The sequence below is a fragment of the Netta rufina genome (genome assembly GCF_964035555.1).
Source record: "Netta rufina genome assembly, chromosome: 1".
NCBI lineage: Eukaryota > Metazoa > Chordata > Aves > Anseriformes > Anatidae > Netta > Netta rufina.
The window spans coordinates 69,515,781-69,543,028 of NC_140123.1; the positions used below are offsets into that span (position 1 = coordinate 69,515,781).

At 37.6% G+C, this 27,248-nt stretch overlaps 1 protein-coding gene across 1 annotated transcript in view; it reads left to right on the plus strand.

The window, feature by feature from the left end:
* The window catches only part of GABRG3 (gamma-aminobutyric acid type A receptor subunit gamma3), a gene marked incomplete at both ends in the record, with an annotated part of 338,735 nt that overhangs the window by 18,332 nt on the left and 293,155 nt on the right, over positions 1–27,248 (plus strand). The gene's annotated exons all lie outside the window — the stretch shown is intronic.

The window sequence follows — 27,248 nt, forward strand, 5'->3', positions numbered from 1 at the left end:
TAGGTTGATTTTATCTTACAATTCTGAAAAGTAGAATCTGAAAAAGAAAAATACTTGTTAATGTCTTAATTTACTTATTAGTGAAGATGTTATACTAACTCATCAAAGCAGGGTCTTTCTTGTGTTCACGTTGACATTCAAAGGCTGGTGGGTACTATGGTGATATATGAATCTAATAAGTGTACTGTATGTATGGCTTGTGGTTTTGGAACAAATGCTTCTGAATTTGAAAGCTGGTCATTTAGCCCAAGTGTTTGTTATTGTCTATGTATAAAGGAGGATGCAAAGTATTGCAACGTGTTAAACACTGGTTGGGGGAAGACTCCTCCTGCCTCTGACAATGGGAAATCTGACAAGTAAAGACAGAACAAATTATGTGCTAGGAACAACTTGGGCACATATTCAAAGACTCTGAAATGTATTGGTCATATTTCTTTACGTGAAGCACTGAATACCAAGCAATGGGTGTACCTGCTCCATTTCTTGAACTCATAAATAGTTAATTATCTTACCCTTCCCCAACTGTGTACCAAAATGAGTTCTCTAGGGAATGATTTAATGGAAGATTTGTTCTGTTTATGGCTTGCATTAACATGGGTACTCTGTTCAAAAAGAATAGGAACTATAGAGAGGATATTTACTTGTTTTGCCTCACTGAATTACCTTCTAAATAAAATACTATGGTGATGGAAAATAAATTGAAATATTATTTAAGACAGCATTTAATAGGAACTTCTTCAGGTGGGAAGATGGAAAAAATATTAATAAAAACAACTAGTGGTTCTTTGAAGCTGGTTATGTCACAGTCAAAACATGACTAGTTTATTTATCCCTTAACTTTGAGTTTAAGGTGTCTTACTGTGCGAAGATGGAAAAATGCAACAAAATGTCAATTAAAGGAATGTGCACTGTATCTCTTTGATAGTGGATGTTCTTATTGGGATGGTCAATAAGAATATGGTGTAGGGATATTTTTTGTTTACAGATGGAAAAAAAATAGCATAGTCTGTAAGGACAAGAAGGTAAATACAATAATGATGAATGAAAAGTCAGAATATAAAATGTAGGTACCTGAAGTTTTAAGTCTCAAAACTCAAGTCTGCTTAAAGCTGTATTTATATTGAATAGAAATGTATAGATGATCATATAAATGGTCAGAGTTTCATATATGTTTGTGGACAGTATGTCCCACTGAAACTGAATCTGAACTAGCTAAGCACTTTTGAGGTTTACTTCTATTGTCAAACCTAATTATAGATGTAGGAGCTTAACATAAAGCACACAAATGTAGCAAACCTTTGTCCAAAGGCTCCATTTCTGCTTTCTGACTTTGGAGTTTGTCCGGACTTACATGAGAGAGCAGAAATGAGCTTGTAGTTTAAAAACTACGACAAATACGGGAAATTCTCTTTAAAAACCTACAAGTTATGGTTCTGTATAATGACTGGTCTCGTAAGTGGCAGAACTACTCTGGGGAGCTACGCTTGCCCTTACTTATACTACAATGTCAACTGTTTGGCTACAGCAAACAGTGGCTCTGTGATGCTCTACTGGGAAAAAAAAAAAAAAAAAGCACAAAACGTTTCTTTTGAAATTAAAAAATCAAAAATTATTTTCACTTATTTATTTATTAATTATATAAGTGTTTCAGATAGCCCGTGAAACACTGGAACATGAATACACAAAGAGCTGAACAGAAACATTAGCAGGTAATTATGGGCAGCAGAAGAAGAGAAAGGAAGGGACTGTATAACTGAGCTCTCAAAGAGAGAGGAATTGTGTACAGAATTCAGATCAGTATTCTAGGGAGAAAAAAAAAAAAAAAAAAAAAAAAAGAGAGAGAAACTACATATAGACCTCCCTCTATATTTCTCAGCAGGACAGGAACTTTTAGCTTTTCTCCCCTAAATTGTTATTAAAAGTTGAGCTATTCTGTCAAGGTAACTCAGCAAGATGGCAGTTGATTGAGCAAAAAGAAAGATGATTGCATTGATTTCCATCTCCTCTGTTTCAAGAGTGAGATCATCAACATGTACAAGGAGGACTTCCCTGCTGTGTACTTCCAAACTTAGCCCTTAGCTCTATCACATTTTTCTTAATCTGCAATACTTCTGAGGGAAAATCATGGGGAGTTTCTCTAGAGGTCAAACTCTGCAGGTGTATTTTCTTATCAGTTTTGATCAGCACTTTTCATCCTGTGGGTGAAACCTTGAAAGTAAAATTATTTTCTTAAAGTTGTCTATTCAGTGGGTGTTCAACCGAATGTTCAAGCCAATTTCATAGACCAGACATTTTTAGGTGTCAGTAACTTTGTGTAATCATGATTTGACTTGAGTATGAATATTAACTTCTCATTGTTTCTTTAACAGTCATGGAAAAGACAGTAGCTGCCAGATCCTTGCCTACAGCAAAGATAGCCTCGGATAAATTGTATGTGAATACTTATGGCCCTGAGAAAAAAGAAATCCTCTTAGAATGAGGTTGGAAGTGCCACAGGGAAAAGAAATGTTAGGAATTGCTTTAAAAAGGCTTTCAATCAAGGCAAAGGTAATGCTCTCTGTGCCAAAGTTGGCATAGTCCACACGACAGGTTTTTGTTGCTTTCCCTAAAGGCTTTAACAGTGATTCACTCCCTGGTTGCTTTCAAAAATATCTTTTTAGAATCTCAAGATCTCCAGAAAAAAGCAAAACAAAACAAAAAAAAAACAACCAGGTGATTGTAGGAAGTTAGTGTATGTGCTCTTCTATTAGAGACTCATCGTTATAACCTCTTTATGATGACAATAGAAACTTATTTTCTGAATCTACAGTAGTTACTTTTCCTTCGCCTGTGACATGAAAGATTTCTCTGAGGCGTAGTCTAAGAAAAAGATAGTATTAATTATCAAAAAATAGGCATTGTATAAAGAAGTATAAAATTGGATAAAGAAGTCAAAGCAAGCTGAATAATAAACTAGGATGTAGTCTCCACTGGCACTAGCTTTGAAGAAGGTTATTTCAGTGTTTGATGCCATGGTATGATGTTATGAAATGACAGAGGTGATTGTTAATAGACAAGGATTTTAAAATGTAAAACACTGAGATTTTAACCCCATTAAAATTTCTAGGTTTGCTTTTTTAAAAGATAAAAGCCATTCATCATATAAATACACTGTTATCTGTCCTTTATCGAAAAAAAAAAAAAAGGATGTAAGTTTAGGCTGATTTAAAAGAACCATAATCTGGTTGATTTTAAAGTAATTGACACATGGATGTTGAGAGCCAATTCAGATCTCCTCGTGCTTATATTATATCCCTTTATTCTGTTTTTTATCTGTTTACAGAGTGAGTTAAAAAAATCTGCTACTTGCCATTTCGTGTTATAATGTTATTGGAGACCCTGACTTGTGGGATGCAATATTCATATCTATCACAATAATTTACTTAAACCTTTTGACATTTAAAAGTGTTGTTATTTCTGTAATCATAATGAACATATTTCTACTGCTGTTAGGGATCTTCTAAGTGACTTTTTAAAATAAGTAAATTCATCTCAAATCTTGATTTTATTTTTCCCCACACTTTATATTTTAAAATAGGCATGTGAATTGAAGATTACTTCATTTTCATACCTTAATGTCTTTTTATTTTACACCATTCAAAATGGTGTCCAGGAAGCATATAATTTTATATTAAAATCCATGCTCCAGTTCTTGTCAACAATCTGATTCTTGTTAACAACCATAAGTGGTTTCTAAGTTGTTGTATAAAACTTAGATACTAATGTGGCTTCCCGCAGCTTTTTATTTTTTATTTTTTTATAGATAACTAGAAACGGTTTGTGTATAGAAGAACAGAAAAAGAAAAGAGACGATGTCAATATGCAAAGTGGGAATCAGATGTAAATGGTGGGGAAAAAAACGTCCTCTAGGAGCATTTTTGTTGAACAGAAATATAAACACACTGAGATTACATAGACTATTCAATCTCAGTAGCATCAAAGTGTGTGCTTCTGTGTCTGTGTGTGTACACCTACAGTCTTTTTTAACTGAGTAGATACAGGAACATGAGGCTGCAGCACAAGTTGGAGGTGAAGGAAAATGTTGATACCTCTGTGGTTTTAGCAACCAGAATCTCATTGTACTGCAGCTGTACAGGAAATATATTGAAGAAGCACCATGAGAAACAAGCTCAGAAACTGTACTTACCTGTTCATAAAACTATTAATTGCTTATCTGCTGGATATATGCTGATTTCTTTATTCTCAGGTAATCTGAAAATGTAATTCATAGAGTGTTTCTCTGGTGTGTTTCATCACTTCATTCTTTTCTGTCCATGCTCTCGCCTATATCATACATCTTTATGGATGCTGCCTTTTGTTCTGTTCAGTATTGTAGAATAAAGGCAATCTTTACTCTCTTTTGCCCCCTAATGTGTTGATAGACTTCTTTGAACTTCAGTTTCAAAGTCGCCACATGCTCATTTTGCTTCTCTACTAGACATGATAGGCATTAAAAGAATAGTCTTGATGTGGAGACTAGTCTAAAATAATTTTCAGAGTTTATGATTAAGTCTGAATTTCTTGCATAATTTTAGCATGTATTCCTATTTAGTGATAGTTAAAACTATTATTGGAGCATCTACAACTATAGAAACATAACTAAAGCGAATTTAAACCCACGTTTCATCTGTTTTCTACCCCACTGTGAAGCCCCCAATATTTGCTTTACAGGCTTCTTTTTTAGCTTTTCAAAGATCATGCAGAACACTATTTGAGCACAGGCATAATACACTGGTATTCATTGTGAACTTGGAGTGTAATTTTTAAAGAATCACAGAATGGTTTGGGTTGGAAGGGACCTTAAGGACTATTTATTTCCAACCCCTCTGCCATGGGCAGGGACACCTCCCACTAGTCCAGGTTGCTCCAAGCACCATCCAGACTGGCCTTGAACACCTCCAGGGATGGGGGGCATGGGGGGCAGCTATAGCTTCTCTGGGCAACCTGTTCCAGTGCCCCACCACCCCCAGAGTGAAGAATTTTCTCCTAACATCTAATCTAAATCTCCCTTTTTTTTTTTTTTTTTTAGTTTAAAACCATTTCCCCTTGTCCTGTCATTGTCTGCCTGTGTAAAAAAATTGCTCTCCATCTTTTCTAGAATCCCCCTTTAAGTACTGAAATAATGTCCTCCTCTTCTCCAGGCTGAATAACCCCAGCTTTTTCAGCCTGTCTTCACAGGGGCAGTGCTCCAGCCCTCTGATCATAAAATCATTAAGGTTGGAAAAAATCTCCAACTCTGGTCCAACTGCCCCCTATCACAAATAGTAACCACTAAATCATCTTGGTGGCCTTCCTCTGGACGCTTTTTAACTTGTGCTAGGGACCCCACACCTGGCTGCAGTACTCCAAGTACTGCCTCACAAGGGCAGAGCAGAGGGGCACAATCACCTCCCTCACCCTGCTGGCCTCTCTGTTGATGCAACCCAGGATGCAGTTGGCCTTCTGGGCTGCAAGCACACACTGCTGGCTCATGTCGAGCTTTTTGTCCACCAGAACCCCCAAGTCCTTTCTCTTCAAATCAAGTATCAATGAATTCTCCCAGTCTGTACTCATGTCTGGGATTGCCCTAACCCAGGTGCATCACCTGGCACCTGGATTTGATGAACCTCATTAGGTTTACTTGGGCCCACTTCTCTAAGTTGTCCAGGTCCCTTTGAATAGCATCTCTACTTTCTGTTGTATCAACTGCATCACTCAGCTTGTTGTTGCCTGCAAACTTGCTGAGGGTGTACTCAATCCCATTGTCTATGTCACTGATGAAGATATGAAACAGCACTGATACCAAGATGGACCCCTGAAGGACACCACTCGTCACTCGCCTCCACCTGGACACTGAGCCATTTAGCACAACTCTCTGGTTGCGACCATCCAGCCAATTCCTTATCTGCTGAATGGTCCACCCTTCAAATCTGTATCTCTCTGATTTAGATATAAAATATATCTTCTAACTATATCTCTCTGTCTGTGAATCTATTTGTAAAGCACTTGTCTAGGGGGAGATTTATTAATTATTTTTTTTAGAGGGGTGAGTTTTCTACCTGGTGAGTGTAGATCATCTCTAAAATAATGGAATGCCTCAAGATGTTTTTATTTTTCCTTTCAAATTTTAGAAGCCTCGTTTTTGCTCTGTAAGTTTCAGTTTGAGTGAGACTATTTATTTAGGAGGACTAAGATACTAATTGTATGCTTAAGCATTTTGCTAGATTACAGTCAAGTTACTATTCTTACTTCTTGAGCATGTTCATATATTGTCATAGAGCTTGGGTTACTCTAGAGAAAAAGGTATGAAATATAGAAAACTTCAAGGCTTCATGGATTTTTGCAGATAAATCAACTTCACCTCACATACAGACTCATTCTTGTTGATACAAGCTCTGGTAGTCAGTGCCTGGCTATGAAAAATTTTTTGGGAGGTAGCAGTAGTTGTAGGCTGAAACTTGAGTGTATTTATTACTCACATACCACCATGAAACTTGTGAGAGGCGAACATAGTCTCAGAAGTGAAACTTAAGAGTGGAAATGAGGAACCCGTAGGGAAAAAAATTACCGTGGATTTTATTTATTTATTTATACTTATATTTTACATATCACTTTGTTAGTTTCTGCTTGCATTCTCCTCTAGTGCCCTATTTTAAAATATGTAGCAGCTGATAAACACTTGGATAAAGGCCTTAAGCTGCCCTTATGTGAAGTGAAACGGGAAGGACTAGCACAATGTTCATATTCCTGTAATGCAGCTTATGTGTTGTAATATGTAGTTGTAAAATGTTTGTTGCTAGAATTTACTACATTGGCAGAAAATTCAGTTTGCTTATTGGATGAATTATAGTTACAGATGTTTCTGTCACAAGTCTTTGGTCATGGACTGATCTTCTCTTTGCTGCTCTGTCTTACAGAGTTCAAGCAGAACACTAAATACAAATGGCTTGGTCTTAGCGTTATCCTAAAAGGTGTTGTATTGGGTTTATGAGGCAAGGATTTGGTAGTGGGGGGCTGCAGGGGTGGCCTCTGTGAGCGGAGCCCAGCAGCTGCCCCAGGTCAGAGCAGAGCCAGCTCCAGCCGCCTCCAAAAGCTCCAGCCACTGGCCAGAGCTGAGCCAGGGAGCAATTCTGGGTGTGCCTCTGGGAGAGCAGAGTTAAGGAAGGGGAAAAAAAAAACTGCTGGGCAACAAACTGGCAACAAACTGGCCCACAAGATGATCCCTCTGAGCACCAGGCAGCACTTCTGTGCTGTGCAGGTGAGGAGCCCTGGCGCAGGCTGCTCAGAGAGGCTGTGGGGTTTCCTCCTTGGAGGCCTTCCAAAGCCACCTGGAGATGGGCCTGGGCAGCCTGCGCTGGGTGGCCCTGCTGGAGCAGGGCTTGGGCCTGGTGGCCTCCAGAAGGCCCTGACAACCTCAGCCATTCTGTGATTCTTTTCCTGTAATTCTTACGATGAATAAAGCCCAGAAGAACCCATGTACTCTTATATTTTTCTGCATGAGAACTTGCCATCAGTCTAATTGGACATAATTTCCTTTATTGTTTCATTGCTGAGAAATAAGGTTCAGATAATTATATTTCATTTCCTTCCAAGCTTTCTGTGATCACAGTGTCCTTTGACTCTTCAGTACTTACAGAAATGCCTTTTCTGGTACAGACAAGGTATTTCTGCTGAGTGACTACAAAGAACTGAATAATAATAATAATAAAAAAGCTAGATTTCTGCAGTTACAAAAGTCTACAGACTTCTGGGGATATATTTGTATCTCAATACCTCCATGCTTTTGTTAACATCATACACTTTTCTCCTTACAAATCACTGTAGTCTTCACTTATTACTTTTATGATCTGGAGAAGAGACTTTTATGTGGTCAAAACTTGTGACAATTGCCAGATTCTTTATATGTTTTCATAGGTTTCTTCCTTGAAGAAGCTGTGAGATTCTTAAACTGAAGAAACTACTACCTCCCTTTCTGTGCTTACCACAAGGCTAGCTGTGTGTGCTGTGAGTTTATCTAGAAAATTATATTCCTTGGGAGACTTGGAAACTGTATCTTGCTATCTCTGAGTTGTTTGGTGTATTTTGCAAGAAGAGTGGGATTTTGAAAAGTGCTTAAGGAACTTAGTTATGTGCCTTTACCTGGGAGGTGTTAAATACATAGCAACAGTAATCTGTTGTAATTCTCATACATGTGGCTTGAGAAATTGAGGCCCATGTTCACAAAGGTAGGAAGGTGTCCCTCTTTTGTGCAGTGACTAGATATCATAAATTTTGATGGTACTTAAATACTTGTATCAACCTTTGTTCCATTGATATTTTCCTTGCATACATAGTGCACACTCAATTTAGGTGGGATTAGCAATTTAGAAGAAATCTGTAGAATTCTTGGTGCTTTCTGCTAAGCATTCTTCCATAGGAATTCTGGTCATAAAAGCAATATTGTAGTAGTAGGGTTGTTTTGATTTGAGGTATAGTAAAACAAGATTTGAAGGAGGGATATCAGGTTGGCTTTTATAAAGAAGGTAAATTTGGTGAAACAGAGAAGCTCTTGGTGCCACAGGAGATATCCAACACTGGTTTTGATGATACAGCAGCGATTTCATTTGTTATAGTAAGGAGACTGATATCATTAATTCATTATGATGACAAGAGTTACAGTGATTAGTCTACTGCATATTCAAGTTGCTAAATGTTAACGTAAATCAGGTACCATTAAAAATTAAAGTTTTCCTCACCAACAAGCGTAGTCAGCAAGGATCTCTTGACCTCAAGGAGTAACCTTGAGAGGCATCCCTGCCCAAGGGGAGATCACTGCCATGCAGCTTGCTGCTTCAGCAAGGAGCTCTCCTTGTTAGCTCTCAAATTAGGCTTTCTCTGTCTGCTGTGTTTATAAGATAAAGTGATTGGCTTGTAGTCAAACTTAGAATTCTTATCATATTGCTCTTGACCTCCAATGTAATTTAGTTCCCCATAAGGGACTTGAATGGTCACCTGCTCTAGGGCCGTACCCCCTTTGTTCATGATCAAGGCTGTGAGCACTCACCAGGTGCTCTATTATTAATGAACTGTCCAGATTAGGGAATAATCACATTGAGGCCTACTGTGGTTAATAAGCCTGAGGAAGACTTATGTCAAGTTCAGGAGTTAGGTCACACTTGGTCATGCAGACATGTCATTATGTTTGACATAGACCTGGTGAATATTAAGCTGTTGCGTAATCTTCTTCTGTATTAATATTCGTCTGTGAAGCCAAAAGTTCTTGTGAAGACCGTATGGGAGAAACAGAACAAATGTGATGTGTCACAGTGAACTGCAACAGAGGGGGAAAGACAAAAATGGTGGGTACTATTTTGAGAACGCTTTATAAGACAGCTATGCAATTTCAGACCTCCTGGTCCTTATCCTTTAGAAAGATTACTTAATATCTTCAAAAGAAGAAGCTTTGAAACAAAATTCATAATTCTATTGAACATGGAAAAGCATAGGCTTGACAGTGGTTCTGAGACATTGGTTTTATGTCTCAGAACAACTTATGCTCCTGCTAACCTCCACAAGTGGCAAATACTTTTCACCTCTCCTGTCAGTTGCACCTTTTTCTACCTTAGTTGTAAATACTAACCTTTATCTTTTTTTGTCAATTGGTTAATGTAACTTATTTCTACCCAGAACATATTTTTCTCAGTAGGTCTGAGTTTGTAAAGTCCCTCTTGGATCAGAAAAAGGACATGAGTGCCCAAGATTTTGTGATTATTATTATTTTTTATATTTTTTTTCATCTGTATTGGCTACCCAATAAGAATAAATTACCCATGTTTTCAGACCTTGCCTCTCAGAATTATTTTTGAAAACAGTAGCTAGTGGGCTCAAGGGATAATTCATGTTTGGTAAGGTGTGTCAGGCAACTGAGACAAAGAAATAACTGCCATCCACTTACACACACTCCATATATCAGACTGATAGTTCTGTGCTTTTAAATTGTAGGTGGATATTTCCCCGAGGTGTATTTACAGCATGGGCACAGTATGATATTTTTGTTACCTAGAAGGTCTGTAGACTGAGGTTGAATTACAAGGCAATCAAAATTGTGAACTGTAGAAAGGTATGACCTTATTCTTTCAATTTATAGAGATCACTGTACTGTAATAAAACAACTTTCTGTCTAATAATGTCAGTTACTTAATTTTACTGCTTTTGGTGATTGAAGAATTGAGATCACCAAACCGGTTGCTGGTTTTTCCCACTGTAAATGGAAATGAAAAATTTCCTCCTGTATTATTTACCTGCCCTGTTCTTGATCTTCATTTCTCTGGGTGAAATTGTCACTTGATCACATGCTCACTAAACATCTGGCCATCTTTAAGGCAAAGCAGTTTCAATTTTCCTAAATTGGCCTTCATGCATTATGCAAACGTTACTTCATTAGACACTGAGATGAGCTATCAAGCTATATTGTTTGGTCAGAATAATGTGGGCTTGCTTCTCGTCTCGATGCTGGTTTGAAATCAGACTAACAATTTTGGAAAAATTCAGTTCATGCAATCATTTTTGCTTGTGATTCAATTAGGGCATACATAGGGATCTAGGTAAATGCAGTCAATGATTTTGTCTCTGTTCCTGACTTATGCTGATACCTATGTGTAATGTTTGAAACAGCATAAACAATAAAAAAGCTAAATTAGTCTCTCAGGAAGTGAATGGAATTGTGCCAGGCATAAATTTGAGCCGTGTTCTCCTAAAATATTCCTTACAGAGAGACTCATAATAATAAGATCCAAAGTAAACCCAAGTTTATTTTGAGCGTGTTGGATCCTCACTGCCTTCTGTCTTTTCTTTTAATTCGCACTGTTGTGGTAAGGGCAGAGAAACACCAGTAAACTGGGGAATTTCTACGCTGTTGGATGGGGCCGAATAAACATGATGTACACAGCAATGAAGGATCTGCCTGGTGCCTGATGCTGTGCACTGATTTTCACAGAGGGGCCAGGTTCTCACCTGATGTAAACAGCTGACTGCATCAGCATAAATGGAAATGTGCCCATCTCTTCTAGTCCATCATTGTTTCCAGATCAAAGAGTTAGGTATCAGGTCAGTGTTTTTTTCTTTCTTTCTTTCTTTCTTTCTTTCTTTCTTTCTTTCTTTCTTTCTTTCTTTCTTTCTTTCTTTCTTTCTTTCTTTCTTTCTTTCTTTCTTTCTTTCTTTCTTTCTTTCTTTCTTTCTTTCTTTCTTTCTTTCTTTCCTTCTTTCTTTCTTTCTTTCCTTCTTTCTTTCTTTCTTTCCTTCTTTCTTTCTTTCTTTCCTTCTTTCTTTCCTTCTTTCTTTCCTTCTTTCTTTCCTTCTTTCTTTCCTTCTTTCTTTCCTTCTTTCTTTCCTTCTTTCTTTCCTTCTTTCCTTCTTTCCTTCTTTCCTTCTTTCCTTCTTTCTTTCTTTCTTTCTTTCTTTCTTTCTTTCTTTCTTTCTTTCTTTCTTTCTTTCCTTCTTTCCTTCTTTCCTTCTTTCCTTCTTTCCTTCTTTCCTTCTTTCCTTCTTTCCTTCTTTCCTTCTTTCCTTCTTTCTTTCTTTCTTTCTTTCTTTCTTTCTTTCTTTCTTTCTTTCTTTCTTTCTGTTTTTTTTTTTTTTTTTTTTCCGCATAATACTAAAATCTTTTGTAAAGTGTATTAAAAAAAAAAAAAAGAAAAAAGAAAAAGAAGACTGCAGGATTGTCTGATTGCACTCACCTGAAAGTAGCTAAGTTTATCTTCATTATTTTCCCTGCGATGCGTTCTCTAGTGTCTGAAACTGTATTTGTGTAAATATGGCTGAGCATTTCTTTGCCATCTGGAAGGTTCTGTAAAAGGGGTATAAAGAAAGTGAAAACAAATGTAAGAAGGCTAGGAGAACTCCTTAAAAAATAAAATTAGACCTGTATTTTGGAAGGTGCCTAACTGGACTAGTGCACAAAGATTTGACAGGTTGTGGCATCACTAGATTGATACACTGCAAAGAGAAGTTGATTAAAGGAATTATTTTAAAGTTTCTTTTGGGTTTCTAAAATGTCTGTCTAAACTGGCATCATATGAATATTCCAGCTACTGGGAACAATGGCAGTTGATGCACTGACTAGCCAGCTTGTGAATGATCTTCAGATTAGCCCAGATTTATGCATGAAACCTTTGCTGATATAGCAATGTTTAGGACAGGGACTCCTTTCAGAGTACCTCATCAGAAAAGCCAACAGCTAGAGTATGGAGTAAACATGCTTTGCTAATGAAGCCCTCTGTGCTGGGACAATCAGCAACTGGGTACAACTCTCTGATAGAAGTAACTTTACTGGCAGTTACATTAGCATTGTGCCAGTAAAATTCCATCAAACATTTGAGAGGGTATCTGAGAGGGCAGTGAAGATGATCTGGAGGGCATAGACATATGAGGAGGGGTTGAGGTCCCTTGGTTTGCTCAACCCAGAGCAGAGCAGGCTGAGGGGAGGCCTCATGGCGGCCTGCAGCTCCCTCACCAGGGGAGCGGAGGGGCAGGCGCTGAGCTCTGCTCTCTGGGGACAGCGACAGGACCCGAGGGGACGGCATGGAGCTGGGACAGGGGAGGGTCAGGCTGGGGGTTAGGGAAAGGTGCTGCACCCAGAGGGTGGTCGGGCACTGGGACAGGCTCCCCAGGGCAGTGGTCACAGCATAGAGACTGCCTTAGTCCAAGCAGCATTTGGACACGCTCTCAGATACATGGCTTAATTCTCTGGTTGCCCTTTGTGGAGTCAGAAGGTGGATTCAGCGATCCTTTTTCTGCTGTTGCTAATATATCTTACCATGTTACATACATGAAGGTTCTAATAGCACAGATTAGCATCTCTGAAATTTCAAACCTCTCTATAGGTCTAGATTACCAAGGGTCATTGTAGAAATATTTTAATAAAATGAAAAACCGTTGATTAATCAAAAGCTACATTAAATAACCGGGAGGGAACTTGTGAAAAATCTGTCAACCTCTAAAGTGGCATGATTTATGAAGAGTATCACATGGAAGCCAAGTTCAGGAACTGGATTTGAAAGTGTTTTTTCATTATTATTGTGTGTAATTGAACTTGCAAAACTAGCTTCCATTTTCATTAAGAAAGTGAAGCCCTTCCATGAGTTAAGTCTTTGGTTGTTTTTTTAATTATGTGTTTTCCAGGATTTGATGCAGGACTAGGTCAGTTTTACTTAGGAAACTGTAAGTAATGGAAACTAATAGAAGAATTAAAATAATTAAAACCAGAAACTAATAGATAATAATAATAGAACTAAGAATAGAAGAATAATAGATAATAATAATAGAATTAATAATAGAAACTAATTTAAGTTATATGTGATATTTTTCTTTATAAATACCAGTTTTCAGTTGAGTATTATGAAGATTTGGGGATGTATATCTTTGACAACAGATATACAGCAACAAGCTTTTATTTGCCACAGGTGGTTCAGACAGAATTGTTTGGCTCCTTCTGAAGCAAAACTAGGAGGAGGTGTTTGGTTTTTTCACATTCAAAAGTGAGCGGCCCTCTGCCTCTCCCTGAACTTTACTGCCTCAGGCTAGTTGGAAAGGACATAAAATTTTAAGGCTTTGGGGAGGAGGGTGAGAGAGACAAGTGCATTTCCTCTATGTCAGGGATGCCTTCTGTTGTCACTGTGAAAACCTGCCTGCAAGTCTGTTTGCACATTCTCTGCAGAGAATAACGATTTTAGCAGCTTAAATCCCTTGATTTCACCCATGTTGCATATGTTTCATTCTGAGTGTGGGCCATATTTCCTGGAGAGTTTACATTTGAGTTGCTGCAGCTGGTCTGAAAGAACGGTCTTCTCTGCTCCAAGGGATCTTGCGGCACTGCAGCAACATGGAGGAGGGAATTGCCTGACTGCAGTGGACATGGGGCTTGGGGCAGTGTCAGGTGCTGAAAGGCATGAAATAAGTGTAGGAAGAACTGACTGAGACATGGCCATCTTGAAGAGAGTAAAAGGTAGGACAGGAGACTGGCCGTGAGTTGGGGTATGGAGAAATCTGGACTGGAGATAAAAAGAAAGAGCAGGGTGGGGTAAAAAAGGGGATATGCTAGGGAGAATGGATCGAAAAACCTATTAGTAGAGCCTTCAGGGTTCTTTAAAACCTAAGTGGGAATTGAAGGCCATGCTTATATTTCTTTTGGTAGCTGTGCACAAGTTTGGATCTAACTATCTTTTTTGTTCTATTCATATTGCTAGTGGGGATGGCTGTCAGCTATGGACTAGTGTCCATATATTTCTCCTTATCTGGACAGCTACCTGAATCACTCTGATGTTGGCATACATGTACAGGGCCAGTGTATAACTGGAAGGAGAACCATATGATTTAGGCTTAGGCCTGGGTATGTTTAATCTGAGTGAACAGTACAGGTTTTGCCCCAAATTCATTACCATTCTTATCCTGACATCAAATGTTTGTGAAACTGGCAAACTCTCCTGGTCTCTGAAGAGGATGGCAAGTAGTGATTAATAGTTACTGAGAACTAAGATGATCTTGTAGCTCAAATAGAGCTCAATGTAATGGAGCTAGTATTTTGAACCTTACATATGGTATGGTGGCATATAGTAGATTATTCTGTACATCAAAAACTAGGAAAATATTCACAAAAATTATATTTAAATACTGTTTTTTGACTGAAAAATCGAACTCATGGTTGACATTTCTTATTCACTTGCAGTCAGGCATGACAATGCAGTCAAGCATTTCTTGATCTACTATATTTCTGCAAAAACAATTCCTCCATCAGCATACACAAACATGTCAGGAACTCTGTTCATTAAATATTTCTCTTTATTCCTATTGCAGTACAAGCAGGTGTTTGTAAGGAGACAACGTGTGTCTTGAGGTTGAAGCAGCATGGTGCTGCTTCAGTAGAATTGGATTCTGCTTCTGTCAAAATCTGGTAAGACATGGGAAAGGACTTTTATAGCAAACTTCTCAGAATGGCTCTTAGTGCATTTATTCCTTATCAACAATTAGTTGATTGTTGCTTTGTTACTTTAAGTTGATTGTTACTTTAAGAATGTAATTGGACACTTGTGGTCTGATATGCAACACTGCAATAGATACTGAGCTGATGCATCTTGAATGTAAGGTAAGTCCTGTGGCTCTACATATTGCCTAATAGAAAATGCTCAGGAAAACCACGACCTCTGTTTAGAACACCAAAAAATCGATGATTTTTTTATTTATTTGCTGCCTCTGAGACTGAGAGTATGACGAGACTTCTCTGAGCTCCTTTTCTGAGTTAACATTGGAAGATGAGTATGTTAACCTACCTGACACATATTAAAACAAGATGGATGGAAAGGACCTTCACAGCATTCTGATATATATTCTTATACATAAAATATATATTCTTGTCCATAAAATCTTATATTTCCATATATTTTTCTCTACTATATCCTTAAGTGCCTGTCTGACTGTGAATTGGTGCTAGCTACAAACTTCATGGGCTCTCCTAAGAGCACTAGAAAATAGGAATTTCCACTTGGTGTTGCTTTCATCTACAACTGAAAGCTACTCTGCCTTGTTCTCATTTTACCATCTTCCTCTGTCTACAGCTGCAAGGTGTAAGTTCTGCAATTAGGCATGGTTTAAGTAAGTGTTAAAATTCTGTCACTCTTTAAAGGAAGTGGTAATTTCTTTAATAGTTCACTCATGGAATTTCTGGGGTGGCCAGTAGCTTTGAGACTTAAAAGGCATCCTTCACGGGTACTACGTTAGGTGTAGGTATAACTCCATCTTTGGTGAAGTGCTTGAATTAATCTTAGTTTTACCACATACCTTTCATGTCTCTGTGTAGGAGGTGTTGGAACTAGCTGGGGATCTCACTTTCTGGTGGCAATTCAGCTGTTGTTTTTAAAGTGGAAGCCACATACACATGACTAGACAAAATTTTTCTGAGGGATGGATTGCCTGCATGTTTGGCTAGATCTGTGCCAGTACTGGATTTTAACAAACAAAAAAATAAACAAGGTTGCCTGAACTCACCCAGACACTGCCACATTCAACAGTCAATCAGCCTGCAAGAGCTGTGGCAGCCTGCTCTTTGGCAGAAGGGCAGCTCAGCACTGAGATCTTGAATGATGAGAATTGCAGAACTGAGGTTGCTGAGAATGAGCAGATTGCTTTTAATGTTTTTTAAATAAACTCTAGCATTTTTTATCTGAAACCTGTGAGTTTCACATAGTCTTTAAAAGAACAGTTTTCTACTCAGGAATCACGAGGATTTCTTGAACTTTATGTAGAAACGCAGTGACTGAAGAAGTAATCAGAGTCCTTTCATCTGACAGGTGGGAGAGTGCAGATCAGCTGTCTTGTCCTTAGTGGAAGAGATGAAATCTGAACACCAGAGTTTACACCTCTTAGCTGAATGCTACTGTAAATGGGTAATTAGTGAGTTTTAAGTTATCTTTTTTTCTACTTCACAGTCAACTCCACAAATATTCTGTGCCCCAACCCATAGTTCGAAGTGAGAGACTGATACTCTCCAAATAATTCCCCATAATCTATTTACATACAATTTATTGCATGCTGTTGCTGGGGCTGGCGGGGTCCAAAGATTTAGCAGGAATCTTTCCTTTTGCTTTCCTCCTAAATATTCTGATGTAGACAGTCAAGGAATGCTAATTTAATATGAAGATAGGTTTAGGTTGATGTTCAATGTATGTTGCTTGAAGGTATATGGCAAATTCTATACCATGTTAAGAGAATATGATTGTTGGAGGCAAGGCTTTACAAATTTTCCCTGCTCACCTGTTGATTTAATCCAGTGCCTTGTAAAATCAGCCTACAATTTTTAATGTTATTCTCGTAAATGGCCAAACTGTTAAATATCCATACAGATGCAATCTCCAGCTGTTTTCAATAGAAGGAATTTTGCATAAAAGATGTTAATTAATGGGTTATTTATTATAATACTGTCAATAGTGCTTGTATGTGTAAGAAGAAGAAACGTGAGTGGAACAAACAAAATTTTACATCCCAGAGAGGTTGTTTAGCTCTATGTTTATCTTGAGATAACAAAACCTGACAGACTTACTCAACGTGTAGCTTAAGGGCAATATGAAATACAGTATGCTGCTTTTCAGCTTATTCAAAAGATTCTCAGCAGATTGTTTGTATTTTTTTCTCCATCTGAATATTTCTCAACCCATTTTTTTCCCTCTCAAAAAATGTGTATATTTTTAGAAAGCCTTTGAAGTAAATATGATGATAATGATGTTTTGGGATTTGGAGGTTTGTTTTCTTTAGAGGACAACCGTGTGGTAAAGTTGCAGTCTCCTTGGTTCATGGTTATTTCTTTTCTTTTTTTTTTTTTCTCTTTCTTTTTCTCCATGTCTTGTTTCACTCTAGTGTTCGTGATTACATTTTGAGCTGTTACATGTAAACAATTGTCTATTTCCCCTCTGCACTGATGACAGTTCAAGAGTTTTTTATTGTTTTGTGTTTTTTTTTTCTTTCCTTGCTGGTCTTTACTAATGGCTTTGTAGGCACATTTGTCTCCAAGCACACAAAAAGGCGTAATGAATGCAAAGAAATTTTAATCCGAGAAAACTGTTTAGATGTGAGAACTGAATTAGCACAACTGTCCTAACTTTTGAAAACAGTGATTTCTTTTACTAAATGCCTGCTCACAGACAAAATCTGCCAACAGCAAACTTCATGTGATAGGTCAACCTACTCCTTTAATAAGGAACCCAAATTCAAAGTGAGAAGAAATGCTTTTAGATTTGGTTCTTACTCAGGGAGGACACAAAAAGAGAGTAAATTTCTATGATGAGACCATTCCTGTCTTGCCCCTCAACAAAAACATTCCATTATATCAGGTTATCATATTTTTGTATGTCATGCTAAGCTGGCTGAACAGGTTAACTGCTCAAAGCAGGAAGAGGGATCTGATTGCTCATGAATACCTCCACTTTTCCTCATAATATAAAAGGTTGAAATGTTTTTTGGAGTTCTCAGGTGTTTTTGAATCTCAAGTGTGTTTGACTTTTTCTAATGTGATTCAACTGTGCAGGTCAGTGGCTCAATTCCATATTTTAATGGATCAAGTGCATGGCAACGTGGTCCTTTCTACTCCTATTATGCTATAATTCTGTTAAATTTAACAGACTCCAAAAGTCCTGCTGAGAGGATTTGTTGATTTGCCTGTGGATGCTGGAAGGAAATGACAGAATCACTTTGTACCTGCAGTCTTCCACCTGTTGTAATAGGCAATTTATTGCTGCCAGTTATTCCCTCTACAGGCTGTGGCCATAAAATTTTGTCAGGCCTTTTGTTCAGCAAAGTGGGAACATTGGGACTATTCTTATGTCAGGTATGCAAGACATATAGTACAGGCTTTTTAAATGCTTCAGACAGGGAGATGTCACTGCTGACTCAGAGAAGTTGTGAATAGAAAAAGTATTGGATGTTGTCCTGCATGTAATACAGGTAATGTTTCATGATGGAGGGAATAAAAGATGTGCTATAAAGAAAAGAGAGGTGGATTGCTAGATGGGTCTTCAAGTCAGAGGAATATTTGTGTGTCTTGAATGCTCTGATAGTCTCAGTTGGCTTTGTGACCAGAGGGACCTTTCTGTACCATGCTCTTATAAAGACTATGAAGCTGCACTTACTTTAATATATAATTCACAGTAGCTGTCTTGGCACTTGCTTTGTAGACCATAGAATCGTGTGTTTGTTTGTTATGGCTGTATATTGATTGGCTAGGTCTTTGTTAGTGAACACTGAGTTGACAATATCTGTGCTTTTTGCAGTGCTTGCTTCATTGGGAATAGAATCCCTGGCTGAGATTTCTTTGTCTGAAAGGAACAAAAAGACTCTGTTATGGGCAAGGAATAACTCTGTGCCTGAGAGGGAGCACTGATGGCAGTAACCAAAGCTGAATTAGTAAAGGGGAAGAAAAAATTCTCAATAATTAGTAACCAAATATGGTTATATTTAACATAAGAGAAATATATAATGAGAATAATGTGTAGCAAGTGAATGGAAAAGCTACTGAAATCCATTACTGAGAACATATTACAAACGAAGGAATCTGATATCTGTTCACCTGTTTTTTTTCTCCCTAGTCAGTTTAATTCGCCTTTATAACAGTTCTTTCTTAATTTCTTACTCTCATTTCTCTTGAAAATTCCAGTTTCTGTCTTTTCTTGGCTTTTTGTGCAACTTATCCTGTCCTTACTTATCCCATTCCACATCCTCATAACATTGATTTCTCCCTTCCAGCACAACTGCTACCTAGCTGGCTGCTCTTCTGTAACTGCAAAATTTTTTGCCTTCTTTCTGCCCTTGTTCTGTCATAACTACCAATTCTTTAGGACATGGAATATTTATAACAGTGTGTACAGCAGGACTGTAGTGGATTTTGTATAATTGCTGTCTAATAAATATGATTAATATTAAATGCCTACTATTTGCCTAATATACAGTCTGTTTTGAAATTAAAAATATGAGGAATACTTGAATAAATGTCAGCTCTTACAGTTGTAACATTTTAAGATTGCAAATGTCAATGTATGCTATGTAATGGTGTTTGCCTGTGTGTGAAGTACATTATAATCACTGATGGATGAATCTTAAAACTTTCCAAAGTTCACAAAAGTTAATCAGTCCAAAGTTTATATGCTTTTAGAAAGTATTGAATTTTTTCAATGTGCATATGGAGAGGAAATCAAGATGGATCAGAATTAACTAAGAAAATGCCAAAGCGTTGAAGATGAAATTGCAGCCCCCAAGGATTCTGGGCAATAAAGCATTGCCCAAGGTGTATGATTGAAGATTTTCATCAGTTTAGACATGCTTATGTGGTCTTGGAAAAAAATATTAGCAGAAGAGGCCTCTCATTCATTATACATGCAATTACAAAAATGGCATGTGGAAGGGATCAAGGGGGGATGATTTTGACTAATCAGTGAGCCAGCTGAAAAAACTGTGATGAAATTCAGGTTTCTCATATTTCTCTGTTCAATTTTTCTTCTTAAATAGAAATCTTTAAATGGTGATTGCAAGAGCAGGGAGCAGTCCTTTCTACAGGCAGTGTTTTTTTTCAGTTTTTAATCTTGGGCTTTTCAAGTGATAGACCAAATATAAAGAACTTAAAAAAAAAATCACAGTTAAAGCAGAATGTATTAGCCTGATGATTCCTTTGGATCTGAACAGAGAGAATTCTCAGTTTCTCTGTAGTTAGAAGGAGAAGGATCAGACCTGTGTCAGCAGAGGTGGACACCTGGGTGGTGTTCCAGTCTATCAGACAGTTTTTTTCAGTTGCAGGGTCTGAATCAGTATCTTTTTTTTACATACCACTCTGACTGTTTTGTAAGGGACTTAATGTACACTAAATGATTACGTGACTTAAGTTTTTGGTCTTCAGCATGACTGCAGTTTTGTGCTTTCAATCCTGCTTTGAGTAGGAATGTGTGAATCAACCAAACATGGTCTCGTCTTGGGTGAGAAAAGGTGGTTAAGTTTAAATACTTGTTATTAAACACATTGTTGGTTGCTTTTTAATTCATCAGCAAAAATATGTTGCTACCGATCTGAAAAATGTAGGAAAATGACATTCTGCATTCATGCTTAGAATCATGGAATAATTTAGGCTGACAGGGACAAATCTACATATCTGATCATCTGGAAATCCAGTCATCTAGTCTATCTCAGAGCAGGTCCAGTTTGGTCAGGTTGCTTGGGGCCTCAGCTAGTGCAGATTAGTGTTTCTACAAGGGTGAAGATTCCGCAGCTTCTCTGGACAGTCTGTTGCAGTATGTTTGACCACTGCCATGTGTTTTGTTTTGTTTTGTTTTGTTTTGCTTTGTTTTTAAATATATATATAATTGGAAATCTATCTGTGTCCATTGCCTTTCATCCTGTCTCTATGTGCCTCTGAGAAGAGTATGGGTCTGTCTTCTTTATACCCTCCCACTAGGTAGGTGATGAATTCTCCTCATCCCTTTCTTTAGGCTGAACATATCCTCTTCTCTTCATCTCTATTCATGTCATGTTTTCCAGTTTCCTGATGGTCTTGGTGGTCCCTTGCTGGACTTGCTCCAGCATGTCAATGTCTTGTACTGAGGAGCTCCAAACTGGCACAGTGCTCCACATGCAGTTTCATGAGTGCTGAACAGAGCAAAATAATCACATCCTTCAACCCACTGGCTATGCTCTTGTCAATGCAGCTCCATGGGTGGTTGGCTTTTATCTCTGCAACAGCATATTGCTGATTCATGGTTAACATGTCCACCTAAGGCCTCAAGCCCTTTCCTATGAAGCTGTTTTCTAGCCTGTCAGCACCCAGCCTGTTGTATTCCATGGAGTTTTTTCATCCCAGATGCAAAAGTTTCCATTTGTCTGTGTTCAATTTCATGAAGTTTCTGTCAGTCTGCTACTTCTACAACCTATTGAAGTATTTCTGAACAGTAACGCAGTCCCCCTGCATGTTCATCGCTCCCCCGCTTTGATCCATGCTTTCTGAGAGCGAAACATGTCCCATCACTCATGTCATTCACAGAGACCTGAACTAATAGTGGACTGAACTATATTGATCCCGCTGTACCACTGCTGACACCCACATGAGCACAGTGGTCCAGCCACTCTTCCATCCACTTCATAGCCTGTTACTGAATCACCCTCTCACCAATTCATCTGTCAGCACACTATGGGAGAGTCTTTTTCGTGACATTTGTATCTCATGGTACCTCTCTGAGTTCTATTTTTCCCTTTTAGTGTTTTTGTATGCTCTTAATCAGGATTCAACTATTCCTTTGATCTAAGCAGGACCAATGTTCTATAGGAAGTGCACACTAGATCAAGGATGCATTCTTAATATGACATTTGACTATGCTTGGGTCAGACAAATATGTGATGAATTTGGTAGCACAGTTTTAATGTAGCAACATGTGGTTAGTTATTACAGGGTAAGACTGACCAAGGCATTAAGAACAGATATGTAGTCTCATGATTGTTTTTTTTTGTTTGTTTGTTTTGTTTTGTTTTGTTGTTGTTGTTGTTGCTTTTGGATTCCATATACAGGGGCAAGATAATGGGCGGGTACCTCTTATTTTCTTATTATTTAGGAGAGTTGCTGATCGTTGTCATGGAAGGATATATGTTATAATTGATACCCTTGAAAAGTTAATTTGAGGGTGAGAAGGAGGATTGGGAAAGGGCTACACATCAGGCTGTCAAAATCTCTCTCACGAGAGATTATTCAGAGTTTTCTTTTCAATGGCTTTCTAATGCAGTAACCAATCTTGCTTGATAAGTTTACTGTAGCAAAAGTGAAATGTTAACTGTGCAATACCTTTATTGGCTGAGCTAATCTATGGATGAAAGGACACTTTCCCATTGGGGAAATAATGGTGTAGCTACGCGTAATTGCAATATTCTTTCAACCCCAGTTGATTTAATTTAGCAATCAGACAGAATGGCTAGGAAGCTCCTTCCCAGCCCTTCCGAGCTTTGATTTATCTTCATTCGGCTGACTCAAAGAATGCTGACTATCTAATCCACATGTAGAAACTGCTCTATTTTTAAAACTCTGGGTCACTTTGTGTCCAAGGCAACCATTTGAAGCTACGAAATCCTGGTATCTGCAGAACTTAGTCCAAGTATGTACGAGTCCAGCTACAGCAGGCTATCTCTCAGGGTCTGACAGTTTATCAACAGAAATATATGGCAATGCAGATATCATCAATTTGTTTCCAAGGGATTAAAGCTGGCAATAGTTGTTGGTGGTTTAATAACACTGCTGATATTTAAACATAGAGAGCTGCTCTTTCCTTTAGCAATCATTTTTTGCTTCCTTTAAAAAGGAATTGTTTTTTGTTTCCTGGGGTTTAGTTTTTATTACTAAATTAGCCATATTGATCACGGAGTTATTCCAGCTCTCATAAACTGTTATTACAGTTGAGCAAACTGCAAATGTACGTGCATGTATTTGGTCTAATTAAGCAATTCAGTACTTCATTCCTGATAACCATGACTTTGTGATCATCATAAGAGTGTCAGCAAAGTGTCCTGAAGGCGTTTGATACCAGCAAACTAGGGCAAGATACAACTCCTTGACAAACTCATTAAAAGTATTGTGAAGTGTCTGCTTTGGCAACTCAGAAGTGATTCACAGACAAGAATGTGTAGCTATTTATTTCTGCATTTTTTCTACCTTTGATTTAAGAAAACATAAAAAATAAATAAAAAATGGTGCACCTCTATGCATATCTTAACAAAGGTTTACAGTAATCCTCCATGAGTTTATAACCTTATTCCTCATGTTCTAGAAATGTTTATGCTAGGTCACAGAAAAAGAGTTTCATGACAGCAGGCTGCCTCAAGACCATCCTTCCCAAATCAAACTGCGGAGATCTAGGAAAAAGACACCAGCTTTCCTCGTCACTTACCTATCTTGCAGGTTGTATGTATGTGACAGTCTCCCTCTTCTCATTTTTCTTCTCTTACTGGTTGCTCAGAAATATGAAGTATATTAAAATATCTATGCGCTTTCCAGTTGCAGTTGCACACCTTGACTGTGTTGTGGCTTCAGGCTGGGAGGAAACCTCAACCTGCATTGTTCCTAGTGTGTTTTGACCTTCAAGGGAAGAATGTGGGATTCACGAATGGGAAGGTATCTGAGGAAGACCGTGGCTTTGCCCCATTGTGAGGGTGGAGGGATGTTTCCAGATCAAGGGGGCTTCAGCATGGCAATATATTTATGCTGTGCAAAAGAGCTGAAAAAAAAAGTGTCCTGTAAACTGTAAAATTAAAAAAAAAAAAAAAAAGTAAAATTAAACTATATTTTACCTATAGCAAACAGCTCATTTCTTACTGTCACAGATATTATTTGTAAAGGCTTGCTTTAGCTAAAAGCTAAAGAGAGATAGATGATGAGAGATTTCATGAAACATTTATTTGCAGAAATGACCATGCAATTATTCTCTTGAATTCAACAGAACAGTGCAAAGTAATTATGTGGTAGGATGAAAAATGAAAAATGAACAAAACCTATGTTTCCTCTGTGCATTGCTAAACTTCTTTTCAAAGATTAGTAGTGGCTTCCAAAAATATGGAAGTCTACCTATTTCTGTGTAGTCAAACCTATTCTGGAAATGTTTGAGACCTCTTTGGAAGAAAGTGAGTTGTTCTATGGAAAGACTGGGAGATGAATACTGTAATCAAGCAGAGGAACTCAAAGGGCAAGAAGAAGTGATATACTCAACCTGTTCTGAATTCTTGTTATCCATCTAGCAAGTCACTGGAGTTTATTCTTACTTTACCTTCTCTTTTGGATAATCATGTGTACTTTATATGCCATCATCCATCTGGTATTTACTTGTTCACCATTAATGATAATGTAGTTAAGAAAATTTGAAATAACTCCTGTTCATTATATTTCTCTTATCATGGCATCATAGAATCATTAAGGTTGGAAAAGACTTCCAAGATTATCTGGTCCATCTGGTACCACCAATGTCACCCACTAAACCATGTCCCCAAGCATGTCTCCAACCTTCCCTTGAACACCCCCAGGGACGGTGACTCTACCACCTCCCTGGGCAACCCATCCCAATGCCTGACTACTCTTTCTGAGAAGAAATGTGTCCTAATTTCCAACCTGAACATCCCGTGGCACAACTTGAGTCCATTCCCTCTAGTCCTATCACTAGTTTTCTGTGAGAAGAGGCCGACCCCCAGGTTCCTTTCAGGTAGTTCTAGAGAGCAATGGAGTCTCCCTTGAGCCTCCTCTTCTCCAGACTAAACAACCCCAATTCCCTCAGCTGCTCCTCACAGGACTTGTGGTCCAGGCCCTGCTCCAGCTTCGTAACTCTTCTGAATTCATAAGAAAAACAGCAGTGTGTAAACAGCAGTGTGTGATATTAGTGTTCTTATGCCTCCTTTAGCTTCTTGGAGTATTTTTTCACAAATACTATGTATTTAATTTCATAAATTAATAGTAAAAATAGTGTTTAATAAATAAACATCTTAAAGTCTTTCCTATCAACTCCTAGTATTTTAATTTATCTATATGCATTTATCAAAGTTTGCTGGCTTCTATCTAGAGTTTTGCCACTTCATCTTGTTACTTGTAAGATGCTGTTCACAATCCTTGTTGTATAAGCTGGGTTTCCAGATGAATTAGGTGTTTTGTTTTTGTTTTTGTTTTTTTTTTTGAGAAAATACCTCAGTCTCATAAAGGTTGTGGCAAGAGGGCCTAACTGAGAAAGTCCTTGGGGTTTAACTGCTAAATATTAATACCTTTCTAAAGATCTTAGGTTCAAGCTATGGAATATATTTGAATAAATATAAAAATATATGAATATATTTTTATAATGTCAACAGTAACATTCAAGCCAATGCGATAGTAGACTACTACTTTTTGTTACTGAAAAATGTTGAATAGTGCATTAGTCAAATAAAAATGCTGGAATTTGGCAAACTTGTCTCATATTTTCTTGTGCTGTGCCTGATTATCTTGAATTTAGTAGCCTTTGATAATTCATAGAGATATGACTCTCATTACCATGCCATAATGGAAAGAATTTTAAAAAGATTAATTTCAGGGTAGGTCATAACAAAGGGAGTTTTGAATGTACAAGAACGGCATGAAAGGCTGACAAAGGCTTCTAGACTATCTAAAATTATTGAAACTAGCTGAAAGAGAAGCTTTTTAAAGTTGCTAGTGTTATTTTAAAGGTACGTTCAGGTAATTTATGTAGATTTTTCTCAGCTGTATTCCATTTTTCATGGTTTCCAATGCTTGAGTCTGTTCTTGCTTAATATCACTTTGCTTTTATTAAGGCAACTTATTTTACAGTTGCCTTATCCATCTTTATGTGGAAGAATTGGTCTTCCTTCTTGCTAGCATTAGAAAAATCTGCAAGTCTAATAAATAGTGCTATGAACTATAAAAGAGAAATTTCCTTAAATCATCAGAAGGGAAAATGCTGAGTAGATAACAGACCACAAGATACTAAAAACTAAAATATTTTTACATTTTTTAAATGATTTTTTGAACCAGCTGTCATCTAAACAGATTTTGAAATCTGCAGATTAGCTTGCAAGTATAGCTGTAAGGTGTTAGGAACTGAATTAGGCATCTTCTAATATAGTAATATTGGGTTTCTTCATAAGAATTCTAAAAAAGAAGACATACTTCGTAAAGCATGGAACAGCCAAAGTAGATTGGCAAAAGCTGTGGTAGTTTTACTTTTCTTTACAATTGCCTGAGTATTCATTTCTGAAAGCTTGTCATTGTAATTGTGACCTGATTGTAGGGAAACTAAGGAATGTCCACTTTAGTTCAAATTTTATGACACCAAGTTGTGATGTGGAGTAGGGTATAGAGCATTGTGAAGGGACTTGGACAATTTTGATTGTGTTCCAGGCTCATTATGCAATTTTAATTGATTAATTGCTCTTCTCTCTACTGTACTTTTTCTTACCTTTCCTTGTGGGTAAGTAGAGACAACAGAGTGTGGTTGTAACAAACTTGTTTCCTGTATCAGACCCAGATGTCCAATCTATCACACCCTTAAAAAGTCATGAAATCCTGAAGCACTAGCTCTTGGTACCATTCATGCAACAAGACCATCCCAAAGATGCTGTAATTTATGTAATAATGCTTGTTGGGATATTGCTGTCTGGAAGACCATGAAAATGTTGCAGAAATGCTTTTCTGTAGAAAAGTAGAATATCTATGTGTACTTTTATACATGCATGCCAAAAGATTAAGGTATTATGTACTATGACAGTTAAACAGATTGATCGATTTGCTGCGAAACCTTTATTCTCTCTAAATTGATCTGATCAGCAGTATTTCCAAGATCTAATACTAATAAATAGAGTCCTAATAGGAACCTGTATATCTTAATCTGAAATTGGACATTTTGATCCTCATTGTGTTAGCAGGAATCTGTGTTGGTGCTAAGATACTTCTGTTACTAGGGAAGAAAATGTCAAACTGAGAAGCCAAAATGAAAGGAGTCAGTGGATGAAGGAATTTATTTTGGATGCTTTGTCTGAAGAAGGGTAGTCTTAAATTTTTGGATGCCAAAGATGTGGGACATTGTATTTGAACCTGATGAATGGCTGTTTTTTCTTTTTTCCTCTACAAAAGAGAGAATGGAGGCCTAAAATGCAACTGAAATGTTGCTGAAATTTAAAGGGTAGTAAGAAAACAGAGTGAAAGTTTTGGGTACAACTCA